This window comes from Hyla sarda, chromosome 10 (genome assembly GCF_029499605.1).
Source record: "Hyla sarda isolate aHylSar1 chromosome 10, aHylSar1.hap1, whole genome shotgun sequence".
NCBI lineage: Eukaryota > Metazoa > Chordata > Amphibia > Anura > Hylidae > Hyla > Hyla sarda.
In genome coordinates, this window is record NC_079198.1 from 72,074,550 (window position 1) to 72,100,842 (window position 26,293).

Consider the following 26,293-nt stretch of genomic DNA (forward strand, 5'->3'; position numbering starts at 1 on the left):
AAAATGAAAAACCCTGCGTACTTAGGGGGTTAAAGTTAGGGGTTGTGAACCCCTCTTGTGTACTTATGCTGCTGCCTTCTCCTGTCTGTATCATTCAGCAACTACATGGTTTAGTGATGCTGCTGGGCCTATGACATTACCTATATGTTTATGGTAGCACTAGGTAAGATACATCTTCAATTGAAATTTCAAAATTCATCTTTTATTCTTAGAGATTGTGAGGCCCTATTGTCTCCTCATCTGCTGCCAACTCCAGGCTGTGCCATTCAGGCACTATATGGTCTCCTCATGCTGCCAACACCTCCACACTGTGTCATTCAGCCACTATATGGTCTCCTCATGCTGCCAACACCTCCACGCTGTGTCATTCAGCCACTATATGGTCTCCTCATGCTGCCAACACCTCCACGCTGTGTCATTCAGCCACTATATGGTCTCCTCATGCTGCCAACAACTCCACGCTGTGTCATTCAGCCACTATATGGTCTTCTCATGCTTCAGACTCATCCACGCTGTGTCATTCAGCCACTATATGATCTCCTCATGCTGCCAACACCTCCACGCTTTGTCATTCAGCCACTATATGGTCTCCTCCTGCTGCCAACACCTCCACACTGTGTCATTCAGCCACTATATGGTCTCCTCATGCTTCATCCTCATCCAAGCTGTGTCATTCAGCCACTATATTGTCTCCTTATGCTGCCAACACCTCCACACTGTCATTCAGCCACTATATGGTCTCCTCATGCTGCTAACACCTCCACGCTGTCATTCAGCCACTATATGGTCTCCTCCTGAGGCCAACACCTCCACGCTGTGTCATGCAGCCACTATAAGGTCTCCTCATTGTGCCAACACCTCCAAGCTGTGTAGTTCAGCCACTATATGGTCTCCTCATGCTTCAGCCTCATCCAAGCTTTGTCATTCAGCCACTATATGGTCTCCTCATGCTGCCAACACCTCCACAGTGTGTCATTCAACCACTATATGGTCTCCTCATGCTTCAGCCTCATCCAAGCTGTGTCATTCAGCCACTATATGGTCTCCTCATGCTGCCAACACCTCCACGCTGTGTCATTCAGTCACTATATGGTCTCCTGACACTGATGCCACCACCAGGCTCTGTCATTGTGCTGCAGTGTGGCAGTGATTCTAAAAGCGATGCCGGTAATCTGCATGTCATTCTGAATAACAGTATTATTTCACTACCCCAGCACACTCCATATGCGTGTTAGAACACAGCAAAGTGTTCTACACCCCTATTGAGGCTCTCTGTAGTCCAGAAATAGCCATTTTTAATATAAATTCGCCGCAAAAAAATTTGGATCAAAATACATTTTTTCTAAAATAATCGAATCGAATTTTTCAAAAGTTCGCTCATCTCTAGTTATATGACATTTTAGTGACTAACAGTAGTGTGGACTGATATAACAATGCTACAGACCCTAATGTATATTTGACTGAAGTTTGTGACTGATGTACATGACTTTTGTGATTTAGGCTTATGTGTACTGAATTTATGTGTGTACACTATTTAGGTCAGTCTAGATATCTGGCTGGCAGTTGTTCTTGTGTCGACCTTTGGGACCGACGCAACACCACTTCTTGGGCCTCAGGAACATTCTCTGCTTCGGGAGCTCTTAGTGCTTCTGGAGTAGCGGGACACTCTTGCAGACTCAACTCCGGAATTGAGATCCGGGACTAGCTCCGGGACTAGCTGGACCCACGTGGTTTGAAGGTGATACTGAGGGACTGGAATCCGGAGTACAAGCTGATGCCACAGTAGACAGAACAGGAGCCAGTGAAGAAACTAGGGATGGTTGTACCCACCCTTGGGATGGCATAGCACAGAAGACTGCAGGCTGACTAGGGGATAACATAGGGACATCAATGGACAGGAGGATCCCCTCCCCAGATACATACTCCCTCACTGGTCTAGCAGCTGTTGGAAGAGGTGCAGGTCGTTCAGACATATCTTCTCTAAGACACAATTTTATGCGATTTCGATGTACCACCTGTGGTTCATAACCAGTCTTCTGATTCTCATAGACATCAGAGTCTGGATAGGGCACTGTGGTGTTAGTGTAGGGCTCCGTTTCCCGAATGGAGTCTAACTTATGCGTCCTTGGGAACTTCCGCAGCCACACTTTGGGGGAGATTTATCAAAACCTGTCCAGAGGAAAAGTTGCTGAGTTGCCCATAGCAACCAATCAGCTTGCTTCTTTCATTTTTAACAAGACCTCTGCAAAATGAAAGAAGTGATCTGATTGGTTGCTATGGGCAACTGGGCAACTTTTCCACTGGACAGATTTTGATAAATCTCCCCTTTGTCTCATAATTATAAAGGCTTGGCAGTGGCGTGACGGTTATAGTCTCTTTTCTTGTTTCTTGCCCATTCTTCTACTAACAATCTCCTTCGCCTCTTGGATTCTTCTCTGATGGTCTGAGACCCAGTCTTGTGAAGCCTGTGGAGAGTTGTTAAAGGGCACTTGCAGTCCAAATGCCAGATCTTTCGGCAGTTGCCCATGTCGACAAATAATAAGGAAGAATGGGGTGTACCCAGTGGAGCAATGAATGGTATTGTTATAGATCTCCAACAATTCTGGCAACTGCCGGGCCACTGTTTTGGCCATGAGGTCTTTCACCGGCACAACTAGTACCCACTTGGAGTAGTGATCCACCATGGTGAGAGCGTGAATGTACCTAGACCGGGTAGGAGACAACTTGACAGGTCTAGCGCGAGCAACTAATTAGGCCTTTCCCTTTGGATGGGATGGAGGGGTGCTCTTGCATCCTTGCGTAGGTTCTTGGTGACGTTGCAGACGGCACACTCGCTGCACCACTTCTCGACATCATTCCGCTTCTCAATCCAATAAAACTTATGTCTGACAGTGGACTCGATCTTGTGGACCCCACAGTGTCCCGACTGATCATGGTAGGTGTTGAGGACCATCGTAGCGTCTCTTCAGGGGAACCAGAATCTGATGAAGTCGCTCACCAGAGATTGGATCCAAAGAATTCCTGTACAACAGTCACTTGTGCACAAACAGTCGTTTTCTCTGTCGCCACAGCCTTTTCAACTCGTAGTCACACTGTGCCCGGCGTAGATGGGTTTGCACCTTTTTCATTAACAGGTAGTCCAAAAAGATCCCCCATGACTCGACTTTCGGCTTACTGAGTCTTCCACGTGTAGAGGTCTTCCTGAACTCTTTCGGACCCGGGTTCACTGTCATCTCACATAGTCAGGACATTCTGACTCACAAACCTCTGATAAAATGGGGGCATCTCCACATCTTCACGTTGTACGTTCTTTACATTGGACTTGCCACTTCGATACTTGATACTGAAGTTGTAGTTGGCCAATCTTGAGGCCCAACGCTGTTCAATAGCACCCAATTTAGCACTATTCAGATGGGCCAACGGATTGTTGTCCGTGTAGACGGTAAAAGGCGTAGCAGCCAGATAGTCCATACATTTTTCGGTCACTGCCCAGACCAAGGCGAAGAGCTCCAACTTGAAGGAACTGTAGTTTGAGTAGTTCTTCTCTGCTCCTCGTAGATGTCGGCTGGCATAAGTTATCACTCACTCTTTGCCTTCTTGGACCTGGGACAGGACAGCGCCCAGACCCTCAAAACTGGCATCGGTATAATGTCGGAAGGGTTGACTATAATCTGGATATGCCAAGATAGGGGGTTCGATCAACAGATGTTTAAGAGCTCGGAACGCTGTCTCTTGCTCTTCGTCCCACTTGACAGGTAGTCTTCCATTATAGTTTTCCTTTGCAGCACCCCTGAAGCAAAGCTGTAAGGGGTCTAGCAATCTGAGCGAAGTGGGGGATGAAACGGCGGTAGTGGCCGGCATATCCCAGGAAGCTCCTGATGTCCTTCACTGTGCGTGGGGTAGGCAGTCTTTGACAACCTTCACTTTTCCCAGATCAGGTTGGACTCCCTCCAGCTGACTTTCGCAGAGTCTGCGCAGCGGTGGACTGGTACGGTGATGGGGGCACATCCGCTGGGGCTCTTAGGATGCCTGGGTAACTTCCCTCTGGGTCTGGTTGAGAAATACTTTCCCACTGCAACACAGGGTAGATTTTTTGTTCCTCCCTGCAGTCTGAGGTGGCGTGGCTGCGGAGGACTGGTGGGGTGGAGCTGCGAATGCTCATGCACGCAGGAAGCCCCAGGACTGACTATTAACCCTTGCAGGTACACTTGGCAGCAAAAAAATACAGTATTCTTCACCTCCCCCTTACTTTTTTCAGCGCCTCGGCAAAGCACAATTTCACAGACAATGTCCCTTACACTTTTGTGCGTAATTTCTGTCACAGCGTGCGACAATTCCAGACAATTCCTTGAGCACAGTTATGACTACGGGGAGGACCAGTGACTTTGTGGCAATGGCACACACCCGTATGCTGTTGCGGGTGGCCTGGTGATTGAGTGGTTAAGGCACACACCGTATTCTGTTCGTGACCCACAATGTATGGCGGGACGACGAGGTGTAGAGGTGTAGGTTGTGGGGCCAGATGGTATTAACCCCTGGGGAAAGATGTTGTCAACCCCTAGTGTTCGTGATGCCAGGATGTGGTTGTATGGTGTAGGGCACCGCTGACAACCAACCCAGAAATGGCATATATTAACCTCTTAAGAACCCAGCCATTTTACACCTTAGGACCCGGCCATTTTTTGAACATCTGACCACTGTCATTTTAAACATTAATAACTCTGGAATGCTTTTAGTTATCAATCTGATTCCGAGATTGTTTTTTCGTGACATATTCTACTTTAACATAGTGGTAAAAAAATTTTGTAACATGCATCCTTTCTTGGTGAAAAATTTTAAAATTTTATGAAAAATGTTAAAATTTTGCATTTTTCTAACTTTGAAGCTCTCTGTTTGTAAGGAAAATGGATATTCAAAATATTTTAATATTTTTTTCACATATACAATATGTCTACTTTATGTTTGCATCATAAAATTGACAAGTTTTTACTTTTGGAAGACACCAGAGGGCTTCAAAGTTCAGCAGCAATTTTCCAATTTTTCACAAAATTTCCAAACTAACTATTTTTCAGGGACCAGTTCAGGTTTGAAGTGGATTTGAAGGGTCTTCATCTTAGAAATACCCCACAAATGACCCCATTATAAAAACTGCACCCCCCAACGTATACAAAATGATATTCGGTCAGCCTTTTAACCCTTTAGGTGTTTCACAGGAATAGCAGGAAAGTGAAGGAGAAAATTCACAATCTTCATTTTTTACACTCGCATGTTCTTGTAGACCCAATTTTTGAATTTTTACGAGGGGTAAAAGGAGAAAATGTAAACTTATATTTGTAGCCCAATTTCTCTCGAGTAAGGACATACCTCATATGTCTATGTAAAGTGTTCGGTGGGCGCAGTAGAGGGCTCAGAACCGAAGGAGTGACAAGGGGATTTTGGAGAGTACGTTTTTCTGAAATGGTTTTTGGGGGGCATGTTGCATTTAGGAAGCCCCTATGGTGCCAGAACAGCAAAAAAAAAACACATGCCATACCATTTTGGAAACAAGACCCCTTGAGGAACATAACAAGGAATAAAGTGAGCCTTAATACCCCACATGTGTTTCACGACTTTTACATATGTAAAAAAATAAAATAAAATTTCACTAAAATGTGTGATTCCCCCCAAATTTTACATTTTTGCAAGGGTTAATAGCAGAAAATACCCCCCAAAATTTGTAACCCCATCTCTTCTGAGTATGGAGGTACCCCATAAGTTGACCTGAAGTGCACTACGAGCGAACTACAATGCTCAGAAGAGAAGGAGTCATATTTGGCTTTTTGAGAGCAAATTTTGCTCGGGGGGCATTTCGCATTTAGGAAGCACATTTGGTGCCAGGACAGCAAAATAACCCCCCATGGCATACCATTTTGGAAACTAGACCCCTTGAGGAACGTAACAAGGGGTACAGTGAGCATTTACCCCCACTGGTGTCTGTCAGATCTTTGGAACAGTGGTCTGTACAACATTTTTATTTTGCACAGCCCACTGTTCCAAAGATCTGTCAGACACCAGTGGGGGGGTAAATTCTCACTGGATCCCTCATTACATTCCGTGAGGGGTGCAGTTTCCGAAATGGGGTCACATGTGGGGTTTAGTTTTTTTTGCGTTTGTCAAAACCGCTGTAACAATCAGCCACCCCTGTGCAAATCACCTCAAATGTACATGGCGCACTCTCCCTTCTGGGCCTTGTTGTGCGCCCCCAGAGCACTTTGCGCCCACATATGGGGTATCTCCGTAGTCGGGAGAAATTGCATTACAAATTTTGGGGGCTTTTTTCCCTTTTACCTCTTGTCAAAATGAAAAGTATAGGGCAACACCAGCATGTTAGTGTAAAAAATTTATTTGTTTACACTAACATGCTGGTGTAGACCCCAACTTCACATTTTCATAAGGGGTGAAAGGAGAAAAAGCCCCCCAAAATTTGTAAGGCAATTTCTCCTGAGTACGGCGATACCCCATATGTGACCCTATACTGTTGCCTTGAAATACGACAGGGCTCCAAAGAGTGAGAGCGCCATGCGCATTTGAGGCCTAAATTAGGGATTTGCATAGGGGTGGACATAGGGGTATTCTACGCCAGTGATTCCCAAACAGGGTGCCTCCAGCTGTTGCAAAACTCCCAGCATGCTTGGACAGTCAACGGCTGTCCAGCAATACTGGGAGTTGTTGTTTTGCAACAGCTGGAGGCTCCATTTTGGAAACAGTGGCGTGCCAGACGTTTTTCATTTTTATTGGGGAGGGGGGCTGTGTAGGGGTATGCGTATATGTAGTGTTTTTTACTTTTTATTTTATTTTGTGTTAGTGTAGTGTAGTGTTTTTAGGGTACAGTCACACGGGCGGGGGATTACAGCGAGTTTGAGCTGCCGCGCAAAATTTGCTGCATCGCAAACTTGCAGCCTGATACTCACTGTAAGCCCCCTGCCCATGTGAGTGTACCCTGTACATTCACAGGGGGGGACATCCAGCTGTTGCAAAACTACAACTCCCAGCATGCACAGTCTATCAGTGCATGCTGGTAGTTATAGTTTTGCAACAGCTGGAGGAACACGGGTTGGGAAACACTGAGTAAGGAAACAGACAATGTTTCCCAACCAGTGTGCCACCAGTTGTTGCAAAACCACAACTCTCAGCATTCTCAAACATGCTGGGAGTAGTAGTTCGGCAACATCTTTAGAGCCAGATGTTGCCGAACTACAACTCCCAGCATGCTTGGAGTTGTAGTTTTGCAACATCTGGAGGACTACAGTTTGCAGACCACTAATACAGTGGTTCTCAATCTGTGCCCTTCCAGATGTTGCAAAACTACAACTCCCAGTATGCCCTTACTGTCCAGGCATGCTGGGAGTTGTAGTTCTGCAACATCTGAAGGGCCAGATGTTACAGAACTACAACTCCCAGCATGCCTGGACAGTAAGGGCATACTGAGGATGTGTAGTTTTGCAACATCTGGAAGGGCACAGTGGTCTCCAAACTGTGGACCTCCAGATGTTGCAAAACTGCAACTTCCAGCATGCCCAGACGCCAAGGGCTGTCTGGGCATGCTGGGAGTTGTAGTTTACAGGGTCCCAATACAGCAATGCATGTCGCTTTACGGCGACGTGCATTGCTGTAAAGGGCCCGACCGCGGCTGAAGATCTACTCACCTGTCGCCGACGTCTTCATCGCAGGGATCCGGGTCTTCAGGGACGAGGTAAGTACCGGGGCCGGTCCCCAGCACTCCCCCGTCCCCCGCAGCGTCCTCCGGTCTTCCTCCCGTCCTCTCCGGACTTTCAGGGGCCGGGCAGGACGGGAGGAAGTAACCCCCCCCCCCTGCGATTGGTCGGTTAACTAACCGACAGATCGCAGGGTATAGGAGGAGGTGGCCGGTTTGCCACCTCGCTCCTATTCTTTAGCATGGTCCTGGCTGTCTGTGACAGCCGGGATCATGCAAAATTACCGGGGGGTCGGGTCCCAGAGACCCGATCAGCCCGGTATCGCCGCAGATCGCAAGGGCGATTTCCCCTGCATGGCCCCCCTCGGCCTTTGCCCTGGATGCCTGCTGAAGGATTTCAGCAGGCATCCGGTTCCGATCTCTGCCCGGCGCGCGGCAGAGACCGGAAAACGCCAGGGCGTACTAGTCCTTAAGGCCCAGGGTGTGAGGGCGTATCCATACGCCCTGGGTCCTTAAGAGGTTAAATGAGAGTCCAAAGCAGGTTTTGATGCAACTGGAATTTTACTGAAGAAGGCAGTATACCAGTCTTTACAAATAGCCAAATTCCACAGAGGTGACCGGGACACAGGGAACCTGTCAGGCTTGGACTTTTAGTGGTAATGGTGATGATGCAGGCCACTGTACTACTGTTATGACTTTGGTAGGGACAGTAGAGACTTGACTTGTAGACATAGAAGAGACTTACAGATTAGATGTGACTGCCGACTTGTAGGCTTTGGCCTAGCTGTACTGGACTGAACTTATACCGGACTGGTGCTTGCTTTAATGTCCAGGAAGAGAGCAGGAACTAAGATACCTAGTGTGGAGACTACAGCCCCTTATATATCAGGGGGCTGGACTAAAGCACATTGGTAGCTGGTTGCCTGTGGTTACTTGTGCCTCTGGAACTCTAGGGTATCAGGTGATCACATATCACATGACATATCACATGACCTTAGGAAGGTCCTATACAGTTTAAACATCCTAATAACATTTGTTCATAGTTTATGTTCACTGTACAATACTTAAATAATAATAATTAAGTAATAAATGTACATAATTAATATACAATAGAATACCATAATAATGACCTAGAGGGACCCTGCAGGAGAGTCCTGTGGACTTGAGGGACTCTACCTGAGGGGACTTTAGGACTGTTCAGAACCCTGTTCTGTACCGGGCCACGACACCCTCATATTGCTGAAGTACATGCACTTATTGTTCAAGGCCTAAGGCTTATTTCACACAGCAGTATTTTGGTTAGTATTTTGTATTAGTATTTGCAAGTCAAAATCAGTGGAGCCTACAAACAATGTAATGGTAGGATTTGTACTGTTTCTGTGTTTTGGACCCACTCTTGGTTTTGGCTTACAAATACTGATGCAAATATAAATTTTGCATTCCGGATTCTGCAACACTTCAATTCTTTTTGCGGAATTCCACAGCAGAATCCTGTTGAAGTCAATGGAACTCTAAATTCTGTCTGGAATCTGTGTGTTAAGTGCAAGAAATTCTGCATAAATTCAGCACAAATTCCTCAAAAAATTAATAAAAAATAAATAAAAATCATCTGCCAGCTTGGCAGAAATAAATTTATATGCAGAAGCACATAAATTCTGCTGTGTGAATATAGCCTAAGGGTGGGGTCAGACATGGCGTATACACAGGGTATTTTATGTTGAGATAAATCCACTGCACATTGGGAAATATGCTGCCTATTCTTCTATGAGCAGACACACAGTGCTACCTGGCGACAGCCCTGTATGCACAGTGAGGTTTTGAGACAGGCCTGCGAGTCACAGTAACAGTGTGCAGTGATTCCTCCTCCAAACCTCACTGCACACACAGGACGGCCATGGGTATCCCTGTGTGTCTACTCATAGAAGGATATGCAGCATATTTCCAGCTGTGCAATGGATTTTGTGCTATGCAATGGACTACGCTGCCTATATGCTACAAGTGACCCTACCCCAAGGCTATGTTCACATCTCGGAATGTCCGCATGGAAAATCTCCAGACGGACATTCTGGAGTCTGACACAGAAATTCTGACGTGTGCACAACGCAGCAGAATCCTGTTGAATTCAACAAGACTCTGCTACAGCGGAATTTCCGTGTGGACATTCCAAGCGAAATTCCTCGAGGAGATTCCAACGTGTGAACATAGCCTTAGTGTCCAACACTGTCTCAGTGAGGAGTTCAGGGAAGCAGGGTGGACTGACAGGTTGGGCACTCAAGCACTGCCCAAGGGCCCGAACCTGAGTGGGGGCACGCAGCTACCAGAACTTTTTTTTTAAATCATTTTTAAAATCTACCCCCCCCCCCCCCATCATGCAGATCCTGGCCGGGCAGTCACAGAAATGCAACGATCTCCACACACAATATAACAGTAGTGACTGCCCGACCAGGACCTGCTCTGTACCTACTGAATGGTGAAGGCTGTGGTCATGTGACAATCATGTGACCTGTGGGGGCGGAGCTGAAGGTCCTATTGTGCAGAGTTGTTGGGTGCCTGGGTGAGATCTGCCTGTAGGTGCTGGTGTGAGGTCACTGTATACCAGTGTTTTCCAACCAGGGTGCCTCCAGCTGTTGCAAAACTGCAACTGCCAGCAGTTGTAGTTTTATTTTATTTATTTTTCAATAATTGATTAAATAACATATTCCCCCCCCCCAAAAAAAAAAAAAAACTACAACCATTTCTGTGATTTCTACACTAGTGAATTTTTTTTAATGTAAAATGGACTCTCAACTCTTTGAAAATATCATGTAAAACATGAAATGTACATAGCAACTCCCACTTTTGCAAAACTGGTGTGACTAGTGTAAACCTTGGATAATTCTCATATAAGAGACTTTGAATAGCTGATGTGAGCTTTTTCGCGAAACGCAGAATTTTTGATGTGAAGAGTTTTGAATATGACTAGAGATGAGCCTATTTTTGAAAAATTCGATTCTGCCTATTCGCCGAATTAATTTTTTTTTGGGTAGTACAGGCTGTTCCATGCTGGGAGTAGTAGTACCTGTACTAATAGACAGATCGCCTCGGTGTCACTCCTGACACCCACTGCCATCATCCTATATAATGTATAGATGCAGGCGGCTTTCTCGCATCTAGATAGGATGATCGCATCGGGTGTCAGGAGTGATACCTGCTGTGATCTGTCCTTAACTGCAGGTACTACTGTTCCCAACATGGAGCAAACTCCATAGACAGATTGCAGTAAGTGTCACTTCTGACACTCAATGCGAACGTATAGATGCGGGCGGCCGGCCTCTCATCTCTGGTCCCACTGTAGTATGAGTAGATGCCGTAAATATACCTATAATTCATATTTCCTGCAGAGAGCTGTGAGTGGCTGGAGCATCTGGCCAATCACAGCTCTCTGCGGGAAATATGAATAAGTGATGTGAATTCTATTCACATCACTGGCCGGCCAGAGTATACTGCAGAGATGCGAGCGCAGAAGAAAGATGCTTCTTCTCTGCAATAGATAGGACAATCGATTCGGGTGTCATGAGTGATACCTGTTGTGATCTGTCTATTAGTACAGGTACTACAGCTCCCATCATGGAACAGTCTGTACCTAAATTAAAAAATAGAGAAAAAAAGTGAAACACACATACCCTTTACTAAACCCAATATTAAAATACATTACTAATAAAAATGAAAGTAAAATAATTGTAAAAAATATATTATTTTTAGATTTAATGGTCCCCTTCTACATTTTTATTATTGTCGGCTACATTTTCAGGTCCTTGTCTGCCCACATAAATTGATCCCTGTTTAAAAATTAACATTTGCATTTTTTTTTCTTTTGTCTTTCAATTTTCAGGAACGGGCAGGGACCAGAAAATTCAGTAAAGTAAAGTAAAAATAAAAAAAATGTATGATTTAGAACAAAAGCTAGAAAAAAAAATTATGAAATGCACTCATTCATTTTTAAGCGCTGAATTTTTTTTTTGAGGGCTGAATTTTCTGCTCCCTGTGGCTCCCGAAAATTGAAAGACAAAAAAAAAAAATACAAATAAAAAAAAATGTTAATGTTAATTTTTAAACAGGGATCAATTTATGTGGGTGGGCAGGGACCAAAAAATGTAGCCGACAATAATAAAAATGTAGAAAAGGGCAAATTAAATGTATAAATAATATATTTTTTTATAATTAATTAAAACATTTTTTTAAGTAATGTACCTTAATAAAGTGTGTGTGTTACGCCGAGCGCTCCGGGTCCCCGCTCCTCCCCGGAGCGCTCGCAGCATCCTCTCATTCGCAGCGCCCCGGTCAGACCTGCTGACCGGGTGCGCTGCAATATCACTCCCTGCCGGGATGCGATTCGCGATGCGGGAGGCGCCCGCTCGCGATGCGCATCCCGGCTCCCGTACCTGACCCGTTCCCCGTCTGTCTTATCCCGGCGCGCGCGGCCCCGCTCCTTAGGGCGCGCGCGCGCCGGGTCTCTGCAATTTAAAGGGCCACTGCGCCACTGATTGGCGCAGCAGGCTTAATCAGTATGTTCACCTGTGCACTCCCTACTTATACCTCACTTCCCCTGCACTCCCTCGCCGGATCTTGTTGCCATTGTGCCAGTGAAAGCGTTCCCTTGTGTGTTCCTAGCCTGTGTTCCAGACCTCCTGCCGTTGACCCTGACTACGATCCTTGCTGCCTGCCCTGACCTTCTGCTACGTCCGACCTTGCTCTTGTCTTCTCCCTTGTACCGCGCTTATCTTCAGCAGTCAGAGAGGTTGAGCCGTTGCTGGTGGATACGACCTGGTTGCTACCGCCGCTGCAAGACCATCCCGCTTTGCGGCGGGCTCTGGTGAATACCAGTAGCACCTTAGAACCGGTCCACCAACACGGTCCACGCCAATCCCTCTCTGGCACAGAGGATCCACCTCCAGCCAGCCGAATCGTGACAGTAGATCCGGCCATGGATCCCGCTGAAGTCCCACTGCCAGTTGTCGCCGACCTCACCACGGTGGTCGCCCAGCAGTCGCAACAGATAGCGCAACAAGGCCACCAGCTGTCTCAACTGACCGTGATGCTACAGCAGCTATTACCACAGCTTCAGCAACAATCTCCTCCGCCAGCTCCTGCACCTCCTCTGCAGCGAGTGGCCACTTCCGGCCTACGATTATCCTTGCCGGATAAATTTGATGGGGACTCTAAGTTTTGCTGTGGCTTTCTTTCGCAATGTTCCCTGCACTTGGAGATGATGTCGGACCAGTTTCCTACTGAAAGGTCTAAGGTGGCTTTCGTAGTCAGCCTTCTGTCTGGGAAAGCTCTGTCATGGGCCACACCGCTCTTGGACCGCAATGACCCTGTCACTGCCTCTGTACACTCCTTCTTCACGGAGATTCGAAGTGTCTTTGAGGAACCTGCCCGAGCCTCTTCTGCTGAGACTGCCCTGCTGAACCTGGTCCAGGGTAATTCTTCTGTTGGCGAGTACCCAATCCAATTCCGTACTCTTGACTCCGAATTATCCTGGAATAATGAGGCCCTCTGCGCGACCTTTAAAAAAGGCCTATCCAGCAACATTAAAGATGTGCTGGCCGCACGAGAAATTCCTGCTAACCTGCATGAACTTATTCATCTTGCCACCCGCATTGACATGCGTTTTTCCGAAAGGCGTCAGGAGCTCCGCCAGGATATGGACTTTGTTCGCACGAGGCGGCTTCTCTCCCCGGCTCCTCTCTCCTCTGGTCCTCTGCAATCCGTTCCTGTGCCTCCCGCCGTGGAGGCTATGCAAGTTGACCGGTCTCGCTTGACACCTCAAGAGAGGACACGACGCCGCATGGAGAATCTTTGCCTGTACTGTGCCGGTACCGAACACTTCTTGAAGGATTGTCCTATCCGTCCTCCCCGCCTGGAAAGACGTACGTTGACTCCGCACAAAGGTGAGACAGTTCTTGATGTGAACTCTGCTTCTCCACGCCTTACTGTGCCTGTGCGGATATCTTCTTCTACCTTCTCCTTCTCTGCCATGGCCTTCTTGGATTCCGGATCTGCAGGAAATTTTATTTTGGCCTCTCTCATCAACAGGTTCAACATCCCGGTGACCAGTCTCGCCAGACCCCTCTACATCAATTCTGTTAACAATGAAAGATTGGACTGTACCGTGCGTTACCGCACGGAACCTCTCCTAATGTGCATCGGACCCCATCACGAAAAAATTGAATTTTTGGTCCTCTCCAACTGCACTTCAGAAATTCTTCTTGGATTACCGTGGCTTCAACGCCATTCCCCAACCCTTGATTGGTCCACAGGAGATATCAAGAACTGGGGTACTTCTTGTCACAGGGACTGTCTTAAACCGGTTCCCAATACTCCCTGTCGTGACCCTGTGGTTCCCCCGGTATCCGGTCTTCCTAAGGCTTATATGGACTATGCTGATGTTTTTTGCAAAAAGCAAGCAGAGACTTTACCTTCTCACAGGCCTTATGACTGTCCTATTGACCTCCTCCCGGGTACTACTCCACCCCGGGGCAGAATCTATCCTCTGTCTGCTCCAGAGACTCTAGCCATGTCGGAGTACATCCAGGAGAATTTAAAAAAGGGGTTTATCCGCAAGTCCTCCTCTCCTGCCGGAGCTGGATTTATTTTTGTGTCCAAAAAAGATGGCTCCCTACGCCCTTGCATTGATTACCGCGGACTTAATAAAATCACGGTAAAAAAACGCTACCCCTTACCTCTTATCTCGGAACTCTTTGATCGCCTATAAGGCGCCCACATCTTTACCAAACTGGACTTAAGAGGTGCTTATAATCTCATCCGCATCAGGGAAGGGGACGAATGGAAGACTGCATTTAACACCAGAGATGGACACTTTGAGTATCTGGTCATGCCCTTTGGCCTGTGCAACGCCCCTGCCATCTTCCAAGACTTTGTTAATGAAATTTTTCGTGATCTCCTATATTCCTGTGTTGTGGTTTATCTGGACGATATTCTGATTTTTTCTGCCAACTTAGAAGAACACCGCCAGCATGTCCGCATGGTTCTTCAGAGACTTCGGGACAATCAACTTTATGCCAAAATGGAGAAATGTCTCTTTGAATGTCAATCTCTTCCTTTCCTAGGATACTTTGTCTCTGGCCAGGGACTACAAATGGACCCAGATAAACTTTCTGCCGTCTTAGATTGGCCACGCCCCTCCGGACTCCGTGCTATCCAAAGTTTTTTGGGGTTTGCCAATTATTACAGACAATTCATTCCACACTTCTCCACTATTGTGGCCCCTATCGTGGCTTTAACCAAGAAAAATGCCAATCCTAAGTCCTGGTCTCCCCAAACGGAAGACGCATTTAGACATCTCAAGTCTGCCTTTTCTTCTGCTCCCGTGCTCTCCAGACCTGACCCATCTAAACCCTTTCTATTGGAGGTAGATGCCTCCTCTGTGGGAGCTGGAGCTGTCCTTCTACAAAAAAATTCTTCCGGGCATGCTGTTACTTGTGTTTTTTTTTCTAGGACCTTCTCTCCGGCGGAGAGAAACTACTCCATTGGTGATCGAGAACTACTGGCCATTAAATTGGCGCTTGAGGAATGGAGGCACCTGCTGGAGGGATCAAAATTTCCAGTTATCATATACACTGATCACTAGTGTTGCTCGCGAATATTCGCAATTCGAATATTATTCGCGAATATCGCATATTCGCGAATTCGCAAATTTCGCGAATATAGCGCTATATATTCGTAATTACGAATATTATTTTTTTTATTTTTTTTTTCTTCACAGTACACATCACAGTGATCACCCCTCTCTGCTTCCAGCTTGTGTGGTGTAAAGAAGGCTCTAATACTACTGTGTGAGACTGGCGTGCAAAAATTCGCATATACGAAAATTAGCATATGCTAATTTTCGCATATGCGATTTTTCGCGTATGCTGATTTTGCATATGCTAATTTTCACATATGTTAATTTTTGCATACGCGAATTTTCGCATATGCGAAAATAAAACGAGAATATAGCAAACATGCGAATATTCGCGAATATATGAAGAATATTCGTCCATATATTCGCGAATATTCGCGAATTCGAATATGGCCTATGCCGCTCAACACTACTGATCACAAGAATCTCTCCTATCTCAAGTCTGCCCAACGACTGAACCCTCGCCAGGCTAGGTGGTCGTTGTTCTTTGCCCGTTTTAACTTTGAAATCCATTTTCGCCCTGCTGACAAGAACATTAGGGCCGATGCCCTCTCTCGTTCTTCTGATGCCTCTGAAGTAGAGGTCTCTCCGCAACACATCATTCCTCCAGACTGTCTGATCTCCACTTCTCCAGCTTCCATCAGGCAAACTCCTCCAGGGAAGACCTTCGTTTCTCCACGACAGCGTCTCGGGATTCTCAAATGGGGACACTCCTCCCACCTCGCAGGCCATGCGGGCATCAAAAAATCCTTGCAACTCATCTCTCGTTTCTATTGGTGGCCGACTCTGGAGACGGATGTTGTTGATTTTGTGCGGGCCTGTACTGTCTGTGCCCGAGATAAGACTCCTCGCCAGAAGCCTGCTGGTCTCCTTCATCCTCTGCCTGTTCCTGAACAGCCTTGGTCACAGATTGGTATGGACTTTATTACGGACTTGCCCTCATCCCGTGGCAACACAGTTGTTTGGGTGGTCGTTGATCGATTTTCCAAGATGGCACATTTTATTCCTCTTCCTGGTCTTCCTTCAGCGCCTCAGTTGGCAAAGCAATTTTTTGTACACATTTTTCGCCTTCACGGTTTGCCCACGCATATCGTCTCGGATAGAGGCGTCCAATTCTTGTCTAAATTCTGGAGGGCCCTCTGTAAACAGCTCAAGATCAAATTAAACTTCTCTTCTTCTTATCATCCCCAATCCAATGGGCAAGTAGAAAGAATTAATCAGGTCCTGGGTGACTATTTACAGCATTTTGTTTCCTCCCGCCAGGATGACTGGGCAGATCTTCTACCATGGGCCGAATTCTCATACAACTTCAGAGTCTCCGAATCTTCTGCTAAATCCCCACTTTTCGTGGTGTACGGCCGTCACCCTCTTCCTCCCCTCCCTACTCCCTTGCCCTCTGGTTTGCCCGCTGTGGATGAAGTGACTCGTGATCTTTCCACCATATGGAAAGAAACCCAAAATTCTCTTTTACAGGCTTCATCCCGGATGAAAAGATTTGCTGATAAAAAAAGAACTCCCCCCATTTTTGCTCCCGGAGACAAGGTATGTCTCTCCGCTAAATATGTCCGCTTTCGTGTCCCCAGTTACAAACTGGGATCACGCTATCTTGGTCCTTTCAAAATCTTGTGCCAGATTAACCCTGTCTCTTACAAACTCCTTCTTCCTCCTTCTCTCCGTATTCCCAATGCCTTCCATGTCTCTCTCCTTAAACCACTCATCATTAACCGCTTCTCTCCCAAAGTTGTCTCTCCCACTCCTGTTTCCGGTTCATCTGACGTCTTTTCCGTGAAGGAGATTCTGGCCTTCAAGACTGTCAGAGGTAAAAGATTTTTTTTAGTGGATTAGGAAAACTGTGGCCCAGAGGAGAGATCCTGGGAACCTGAGGACAACATCCTAGACAAAAGTCTTATCCTCAGGTTCTCAGGCCCCAAGAAGAGGGGGAGACCCAAGGGGGGGGGGGGTACTGTTACGCCGAGCGCTCCGGGTCCCCGCTCCTCCCCGGAGCGCTCGCAGCATCCTCTCATTTGCAGTGCCCCGGTCAGACCTGCTGACCGGGTGCGCTGCAATACCACTCCCTGCCGGGATGCGATTCGCGATGCGGGAGGCGCCCGCTCGCGATGCGCATCCCGGCTCCCGTACCTGACCCATTCCCCATCTGTCTTGTCCCTGCGCGCGCGGCCCCGCACCTTAGGGCGCGCGCGCGCCGGGTCTCTGCAATTTAAAGGGCCACTGCGCCACTGATTGGCGCAGCAGGCTTAATCAGTATGTTCACCTGTGCACTCCCTACTTATACCTCACTTCCCCTGCACTCCCTCGCCGGATCTTGTTGCCATTGTGCCAGTGAAAGCGTTCCCTTGTGTGTTCCTAGCCTGTGTTCCAGACCTCCTGCCGTTGCCCCTGACTACGATCCTTGCTGCCTGCCCTGACCTTCTGCTACGTCCGACCTTGCTCTTGTCTTCTCCCTTGTACCGCGCTTATCTTCAGAAGTCAGAGAGGTTGAGCCGTTGCTGGTGGATACGACCTGGTTGCTACCGCCGCTGCAAGACCATCCCGCTTTGCGGCGGGCTCTGGTGAATACCAGTAGCAACTTAGAACCGGTCCACCAACACGGTCCACGCCAATCCCTCTCTGGCACAGAGGATCCACCTCCAGCCATCCGAATCGTGACAGTGTGTATGTGTGTTTCTCTTTTTTTTTTCTCTTTTTTATTTTTAAGGTAGTACTACTACACCCAGCATGGACTGTAGTACCTGTACTAATATGGGGCACTGATATTACTAGATAGGTAAATTAGGTCTCCCAGAAAAAAGTAATAGAAAAATAGTGATTGTACAGGGAACCTTAAAACTTAGCTTTTATTATGCTAGTATAAAAATAACAATAATATGTAGAATAAAATAGCAAAAAACATAAAAAAATATTCAGATTAGGTTATCTGAAGTATTCTGAGGTTATAGAAGTATTCACAATCACTGTTGGTGAAATTTTAATACTTACAGTATTTAAAATTCACCAACAGTGATTGTGAATACTTCTGTGAATACTTCTTTTTCTGACCAATCCACTTTTTTCCCCTATTCTAATGCTTGGTTTAAACTTTAGCAAGTTGCCTTGACCACATCTACATGTCTAAATGCATTAAAGGGGTACTCCACTAGCCAGCCTTCTGGCTGAGTTTGGAACATTTAGTTCCGAAACACTTGCATTGAGGGGGAGTGGCCTGATGTCATGAGGGGGTATGACCGACCCCCGCAGCGTGCGCACAGCATTCGGAACATTAGTTCCGAATGCAGCCAAAAGGCTGGCCTGTGGAGTGCCCCTTTAAATGGCTGATTAGCTATTTGTGTTAACAAGCTTTTGAACAGGTGTACGTCGGTACTGTGCCAATATTAATGACTAAAATGAATAAAGTGATGTACATAAGGCCAAGTTCATACAATGGAAAAACCGGCAACTATGTTTTTTAAGGCGTGGTTTTTCCTAAGGGCATGGCCTGGTTTCACACAGCAGTGTTATGGTTAGAATTTTAAAAGTGGATCCAAAACACAGAAAAATGTGCAAATCGTCACTTTATAGTTTTTCTCTGTGTTGGATCCACTCCTGGTTTTGAATAAAAAAATACTGAACAAAATACTGTGTGTAAACCCAGCCTTATTTTTTGTCTGTAGGTTCCACTTCTAATTTTGACTTACCGCTATCCCAAGGTTAGGCAGGGCAATAATAGTCCAAGACCAGGTAAGGGTTAACAGTAGCTTTACTGAGGTTAGACAGTTGTTAAAGTCTTTACAGTTAGGCCAGATTCCCAGAGAGTCCACCAGTAACACAGAAAGGGCCTTGCAGCTTGCTGGGACTTGCAGTACTTTTGGGTCAGGCTTCAATACAGCCACTCTGACTATAATTGACTTAGTGACTTGACTTTGGTAGAGACAGCAGACATAGATGAGTTGATTTACTGACAATGTGGCTGGTGTGCAGGCTTTGTGGCCTCCAGGTGTACTGGACACAGGAACTGTGATGTCTGTGCTTTGCTGTTCCTCAGCAGAGAGATTGTAATGGCTCCGCCTCTTATAAAGGGGGGCTGGGCAAGAATCCCATTGGTCAAGCTGCAGGTCATGTGTTTAAATGGTGCTCTCTGGGTAACATGTGATAACATAACATGTGATTACTCCAAAGGTCCTTTAGACATTTACATTGGTCCTCTAAAGGTCCTTTATACTTTATATACACATAACCTTGTACTGACTAGACATAGTAACACTAACTTCATTATGGGGGAGACACTGCAGGAGAGCCCCCAGGGCATTGAACCTGACAGGGCCTAAGTGAAGTACAGGACTATGTTCTATACTGGGGCATTGCCATTAACGTCCATTTCCAGGCTGTTTGTTTTTTTATTTGAAAAACTGACAACATAAGAGTCTCTGTATAATTGCCCATAATGTCCATATGTGGTGACCACGGGGTATTGCAATGGATGTAGCAGGATCTGGTGGTATTAACCCCAGGGGCAAGATGTTGTTAAACCCTTAGTGTTCTTGACGCCAGGATGTGGTTGTTTTGGTATAGGGCACCACCAACAACCAGCCCAATAACGGCATGCAATGAATGAAGGTCCACAGCAAGGATCTGAAGTAACGTAATATGCAGGAAACAGTCTTTACAGTTATGCAGTTTCCACAGAGGTAACCGGGACACAGGGAACCTCGCAGGCTGGCCTGGACTTGTAGTTATTGTATTAATTATGCAGGCCACTGTACTACTGATATAACTTGAGCTTGACAGTAGGTACTTGATTTGTAGAAGTAGTTTTGAGTTACAGCTTAGAAGTGGCTGCTGGTCTTTAGGCTTTGGCCTAGATGAGATGAATTTGGATAGTACAGGACTTTGTGCTTTCTTCAATACCAGGAACTAAGAGAGAGAATTAAGACACTACAGCCCCTTATATATTAGGGGGCTGGACTAAAGCCCATTGGTTGCTAGTTGCCTGGGGTACCATGAGCAACACTCTATACACTTTGTACAACTTTATACAAATGAACAATTGCATTAAATGAACATAATAAATACACATGGCATTTATACAATACACGTAATATAACATAACCTGGGGGAAGCCCTGCAGGAGAGCCCTGTGGACCTAATGGACTCTTCCTGAGGGGACTTAAGGATGGTACAGAACTAGATTCGGTACCGGGACACCACACATACATGTTCTGCTTTTTGTTGCTCAGCTAAGATCAGGATTAATAAGGACTAAGACTAGTACTGATAACTTTACTTAAGGATCTATAACTATGCGTTGGGTAATACTCGACTATGCATAATAATTGACTATACATAACACAACATTTTGACTATGCAGGCAATATTCTATACATGATTAGATACAACAATGGCGGATTGGGTTGCCTGAGTCTTTCTGCCCAATGCCTTGGCTACTGGGGTCCCTTGGCATTTAAAGGGGCATTTCAGGAATTTATTTTATTTGACTATGCTACAGGGGCTGTAAAGTTAGTGTAGTTCATAATATAGTGTCTGTACCTGTGTGTGACGGTTTTCTCACAAGTCTTATGTGATTTTCAACCCAATATTTATTTTTAACAGCATACAAAATGACTGTTGTCTCAGATTTTTCCCAGGTGGCAATGCGGCCGAGACTTGACTTACTAGTCAGCTGATGACAGGGAGCCTGTCTGCTTCAGTAGGTGAAGCGATTGCTTGGTGGGAGAGAGATCAATCTGCAACTAGTGCCACAGCTGTAGGCACCCTGATTGAAACTCACAGGTCTTTTGAATGGGTGCAGCTCATTTATGTTTCAATGGGTGGGGTGGCTGATGTGTGGGAGGGAGGAAAAGGGAATTATGGGATTTGTAGTAAAAAAATAAAATAAAAAATCAAACAGGAAATACCAGTTCACAAAAAGCTAGCCATAGTATTGTGGTAATCTCACAGCATAGCCATTTAGCCCCAAGACAAGCGCAGATCCTTCCTAAGCATGTCCATTACTGTCTGCCAGGTACATACTAAAATCACTTTATGGTGGAGAACCCCTTTAAACACTTCTCCCCAGAACATTGTATTAGTTGTATGCTAGACATTTGTATACTAGTATTTGTATACATTCTGTAGATAACATTTTTCATTTCTGTTACCTTATGCTTGACCACATTACTGCCATGTGAAACCCGCCTTAGATTCCTAAGAAAAACTGTGTCCATAATATGCTTTTGTGAAAAATGTCTTTACACACACAGAAAATCAAAGGAGAAGATAATAGAAAGATTTGCACCTGTGTTTTGGACCAACTCCTAGTTTTGGTATACAAATTCTGATGTAAAAGATTGACCTACCTGAGGGTAGGCCACATGTAGCAGACATGCTGTGGATTTTCTGTAGCAGACATGCTGTGGATTTTCCCATAGGCTTGCATTGAGGGGGGGTGGAGCGTGACGTCACACGGGGCGGAGCCTTGACGTCACAACGCTCCGGACCCGTGATCGGCAGTAATCAGACCCGGAGCGAACATGCTCCGGGGACTGATTTTAACGGGGTGCGGCGTGCAAGATCACGGGGGTCCCCAGCGGCAGGATAGGGGATAGGGGATAAGATGTCTAAGCGCCAGAGTACCCCTTTAAAGTCGCAAAAAAGTTGCAGCACTGGGATTTACACGGAAACTCACGCCAGGTAACATCAGCCATGGAAAGCAGTTTAAAGGGATAGCATGGGTGTAGGAGCCGGGAAATTCATCAAGCAGCGTGCAACATTTGATAAATTGGGAGCGGGGAGTTCAAAAACTTTTCATTACTAAAATAGGATAAAAAGGAGAGCAGAATTGATGAATGCCCCTCATGGTTCACAGATTTTAGTGTAATGTATTTTAGACTGGTTGATGAGGGAAAAGGGGGGGGGGGCAGAATGCCTAGGGCACCAAAGTACCTTGTCCAGACCTTGTAGAGATGGAGGCTCCTAGCTGAGCTGTTTTTACAGTTATTTTTTTATTTTTCCTTATGAAACAGTTATAAACAGAGTTGAAAAGAATTTTGGAACACAACATAACATGACACCTACATGGTAAATTTGTGCTAAATTGACTCTAGTGTATCTGAAACATCAATGGTAAAACCAACAGTAAAATTCCACCAAATGTATTCAAGGAATGTGAACTTTATTTATGGATGGCAGAAATTCCAGGAGCAACATGTGTTATACTTATACTTGAGTCTCTGTTTTTCTGCCAAGTGTTTGGCATCTCTGTCCACCTCCGAGCCTTAGCAGTACCTCAAACAGACATTATATACAAATTTCTGACATGTGAACCGAATATCATAGATTATGTGGTAACAATGGTCACTTTCAAGGTTTTGGGTATATTACACAGTATGTGAAGTAAGTTTTTAGCAAGTGTAAGGATCTTCTACTGCACTGTCCGCTGGGTCACTGAACTGTCATTGGTGGCCAGTATTGTTGTCCAGGGGAGTGTTCACCTAAGCAAGGATTCTGCACTGGAGACTTTTGATACTTTGCCAAAATGGATAGCACTCCAACCTTAAAAGGGAACCCTACAATTTAGACTTAAATGGATAAGGGATAACTGGTGATTAGAGGGGTCTTACTGCTGGGACCACTGCCATTGACCAGAACAGAGGTTAAATGTCCCCTGCAATAAAGGGAGTGCTCCACACATCCATTGTTAATGGACTAGCACTTGGCAATGTTCGGGTGCCCTCCCCTCACTCCAACGTATAAAACATAGGTTAAAGGGATATTCCGGGCAAAAACATTTTATCCCCTATCCAAAGGAGGGGATAAGATGTCTGATCGTGGGGGGCCCGCTGCTGAGCACCCCCCCCCCCCCCGTGATCTCCCTGCAGCAAACGCATTAAATGCGGGTGCTGAATCTCCAGTTTCGGAAACCTCCGGGACTTTCCGGGACTGGGGATGTGATGTCACGCCACGCCCCCTCCATTCATGTCTATGGGAGGGGGCGTGAAACCAGAGGTTTCCGAAACTGGAGATTCAGCACCCACATTGAATGTGGGTGCTGCAGGGAGATCACGGGGGGGTTCCCAGCAGCGGGTCCCCGGCGATCAGACATCTTATCCCCTATCCTTTGGATAGGGGATAAAATGTTTTTGCCCGGAATACCCCTTTAAGGGATAAGTGTTTTTCACAGGAGGCTCAATTACTGGGGCCCCCTGCAATTCTGTGAACTGGCACCCTAGTATCAACCCAGGATGGTTCGATGAATTGGGCATGCATGCAGCCGATCAATTCAATGTCTATAAAGCTGCGATTGATAGCTGAGAACTGTACATGACTTTGTTCCAAGAGACTTGAGTGACAGCAGCCTTAGAAATCTATATGGGCTTGGGGCTGACATAGATTCCAGCTACTGTATAATATTATTAAATTAAGCATATGTGGGAGGCCCTTTGTGCAAAGCCCTGACCACTTTATTTTAAAGGGGTATTCCAGGAATTTGTTTTATTTGACTATGCTACAGAGGCTGTAAAGTTAGTGTAGTTTATATTATAGTGTCTGTACCTGTGCGTGACGGTGGTCTTGCAATTCTTCTGTGATTTTCGCCCCAATATTTACTTTTAACAGCATACAAAATTACTCAGGTCTTGGGATTTCCCTGTCCTTCTTTAATAGGTGAAGCGAACACTGCGTGGGAGAGAGATCATTTTGCAACAGCTGGAGGCACCCTGGTAACAAAACACTGGTCTTTTGAATGGAGTGTAGCTCATTTGTGTTTCAATGGGTGGGGTGGCTGATGTATGGGAGGTAAGAAAGTGGCTTTACACTTACAAACAAGGAGTTATGGGATGTGTAGTTTGAGAGAATGAACATAGCAGGAGATATCCTCAGTGTTATGAAAATCTCACAACATAGCCATTTAGCCTGAAGACAAGCCCAGATCCTTCCAAAGCATGTCCATTACTGTCTGGCAGGTTAGTACTAAAATCACTTTATGGTGGAGAACCCCTTTAAGCCTTGCTTATTTTCACATTTTTGCTGCTTGCCATTGACAAATTTTACAAATATGTGTTGTGCCCTTTTATTTTTGTCTTGTTAGGGGACTGGACCAAGAGATTACAGTATTGAACCACACAGAAAGTGGATTGGAAAGGAGCAGAACCAGAGTAGCAGAAAGAGCCCTTTAAAGGGTTATTCCGGTGGAAAACATTTATTTAAATCAACAGGTGCCAGCAGAGAGCACTGTGGACAAGACAAAAAAGAAATTCAAAAATAATAGAATTTCCTCTGTAACATACAGCTGCTAAAAAGTACTGGAATGGTAAAGATTTTTTAACCCCTTAAGGACATAGCATTTGTGCACTTTTGTTTTTTCCTCCTTACCTTTTAAAAATCATAACCCTTTAAATTTTCCACCTAAAATAACATATATGGCTTCGTTTTTGCGCCACCAATTCTACTTTCCAGTGACATTCATTTTACCCAGAAATCCACAGCAAAATGGAAAAAAAAAATCATTGTGCAACAAAATTGAAGAAAAAAAACATCATTTTGTAACTTTTGGGGGCTTCCATTTCTACGCAGTTTTCGGAAAAAATTACACCTTATCTTTATTCTGTAGGTCCATACGGTTAAAATTATACCCTACTTATATAGGTTTGATTTTGTTGTACTTCTGGAAAAAATCATAACTGCATGCAGAAAAATTTATACGTTTCAAAATGTCCTTTTCTGACCCCTATAACATAAAAAATTTTCTGCATATAGGGATGTATGAGAGCTCATTTTTTGCGTTGTGATCTGAAGTTTTTATCGGTACCATATTTGTTTTGATTGGACTTTTTACTCGCTTTTAATAATTTTTTTTATGGTATAAAAAGTGACCAAAAATACGCTAATATTTTATTGTATTTTTTTACATGTACGCCATTGACCGTGTGGTCAAATTAACAATATATTTTTATAATTCGGACATTTACGCATGCATCAATATCATATATGTTTATTTTTATTTACATAGTTTTTTTATGGGAAAAGGGGGGTGATTCTGACTTTTATTAGGGAAGGGGTTAAATCACATTTATTAACACTTTATTTTCACTTTCTTTTTGCAATGTTATAGCCCACATAGGGGGCAATAACATTGCACATACTGATTTCCTACACTGATCACTGCCAGGCAATAGCCTGGCATTTATCAGGGTTATCGCCGCTCAACTGCTCCTGCCTGGATCTCAGGCACGAAGCAGTCATTCGGCGATTGGACACACAGGAGGCAGGTAAGGATTCTCCTGGTGTCCTGCAAGCTGGTGGGGATGCCGCGATTTCAACGCGGCAGTGCTGACCAGCACCACTGAGCTAACCGGCAATGTTTACTTTCACTTTAGACGTGGCAATCAACTTTGATTGCCACGTCTGAAGGGTTAATACTGGGCATCACCACGATTGGTGATGTCCGGTATTAGCCGCAGGTCCCGGCTGTTGATGGTCACCAGGACCAACATGATATGACACGGGGTCACCGCGTGACTCCGCGTTATATCGCGGGAGCCTGCACAGGACGTATGCATGCGTCCTGTAGGGGGAAGGGGTTAATAGAAGTAATTTACACATCTGTTTAACTTTCTGGCACCAGTTCATTTTAAAAAAACAAGTTTTCCACCGGAGTACCTCTTTATATGTTTGTGGTATACCTCATGCTCCTGACTTGGGTTGAAAGGGTTATGTGATGCACGCCTGATGAAAGGACCAACTCGGTCCAGAAACATGTTGTGTATTTATAATAAAAATATTTCATCTTACCTTCATGGTCAAGTTTTCAATCATCCTTCCACTGGCAACGCGGAGGCCAAATTCCAAGATTTTCCTGTGTGTTCTCCATGCACCCGTTGCACGCTAAGCCAGCGTGGGAAGTCTGCTGCAGCCTTGAATATCTTAGG

The 26,293-nt window shown here is 45.5% G+C and overlaps 2 protein-coding genes across 5 annotated transcripts in view; one reads left to right on the plus strand and one right to left on the minus strand.

Moving 5' to 3' along the window:
• TMPRSS4 (transmembrane serine protease 4) overlaps positions 1–8,631 on the minus strand; it is an 87,486-nt gene extending 78,855 nt beyond the window's left edge. The window contains exon 1 of the mRNA XM_056543641.1: positions 8,439–8,631. The gene's annotated coding sequence lies outside the window, so the exon portion shown is untranslated. The remainder of the gene's footprint in view (positions 1–8,438) is intronic.
• Positions 1–26,293, plus strand: part of SMIM35 (small integral membrane protein 35) — a 143,297-nt gene that overhangs the window by 44,228 nt on the left and 72,776 nt on the right. Inside the window, exon 2 of one of the 4 annotated variants that reach the window (XM_056543646.1) lies at positions 19,043–19,109. The exons of the other annotated variants lie outside the window; for them this stretch is intronic. The gene's annotated coding sequence lies outside the window, so the exon portion shown is untranslated. The remainder of the gene's footprint in view (positions 1–19,042; positions 19,110–26,293) is intronic. 4 annotated transcript variants of the gene reach the window in all.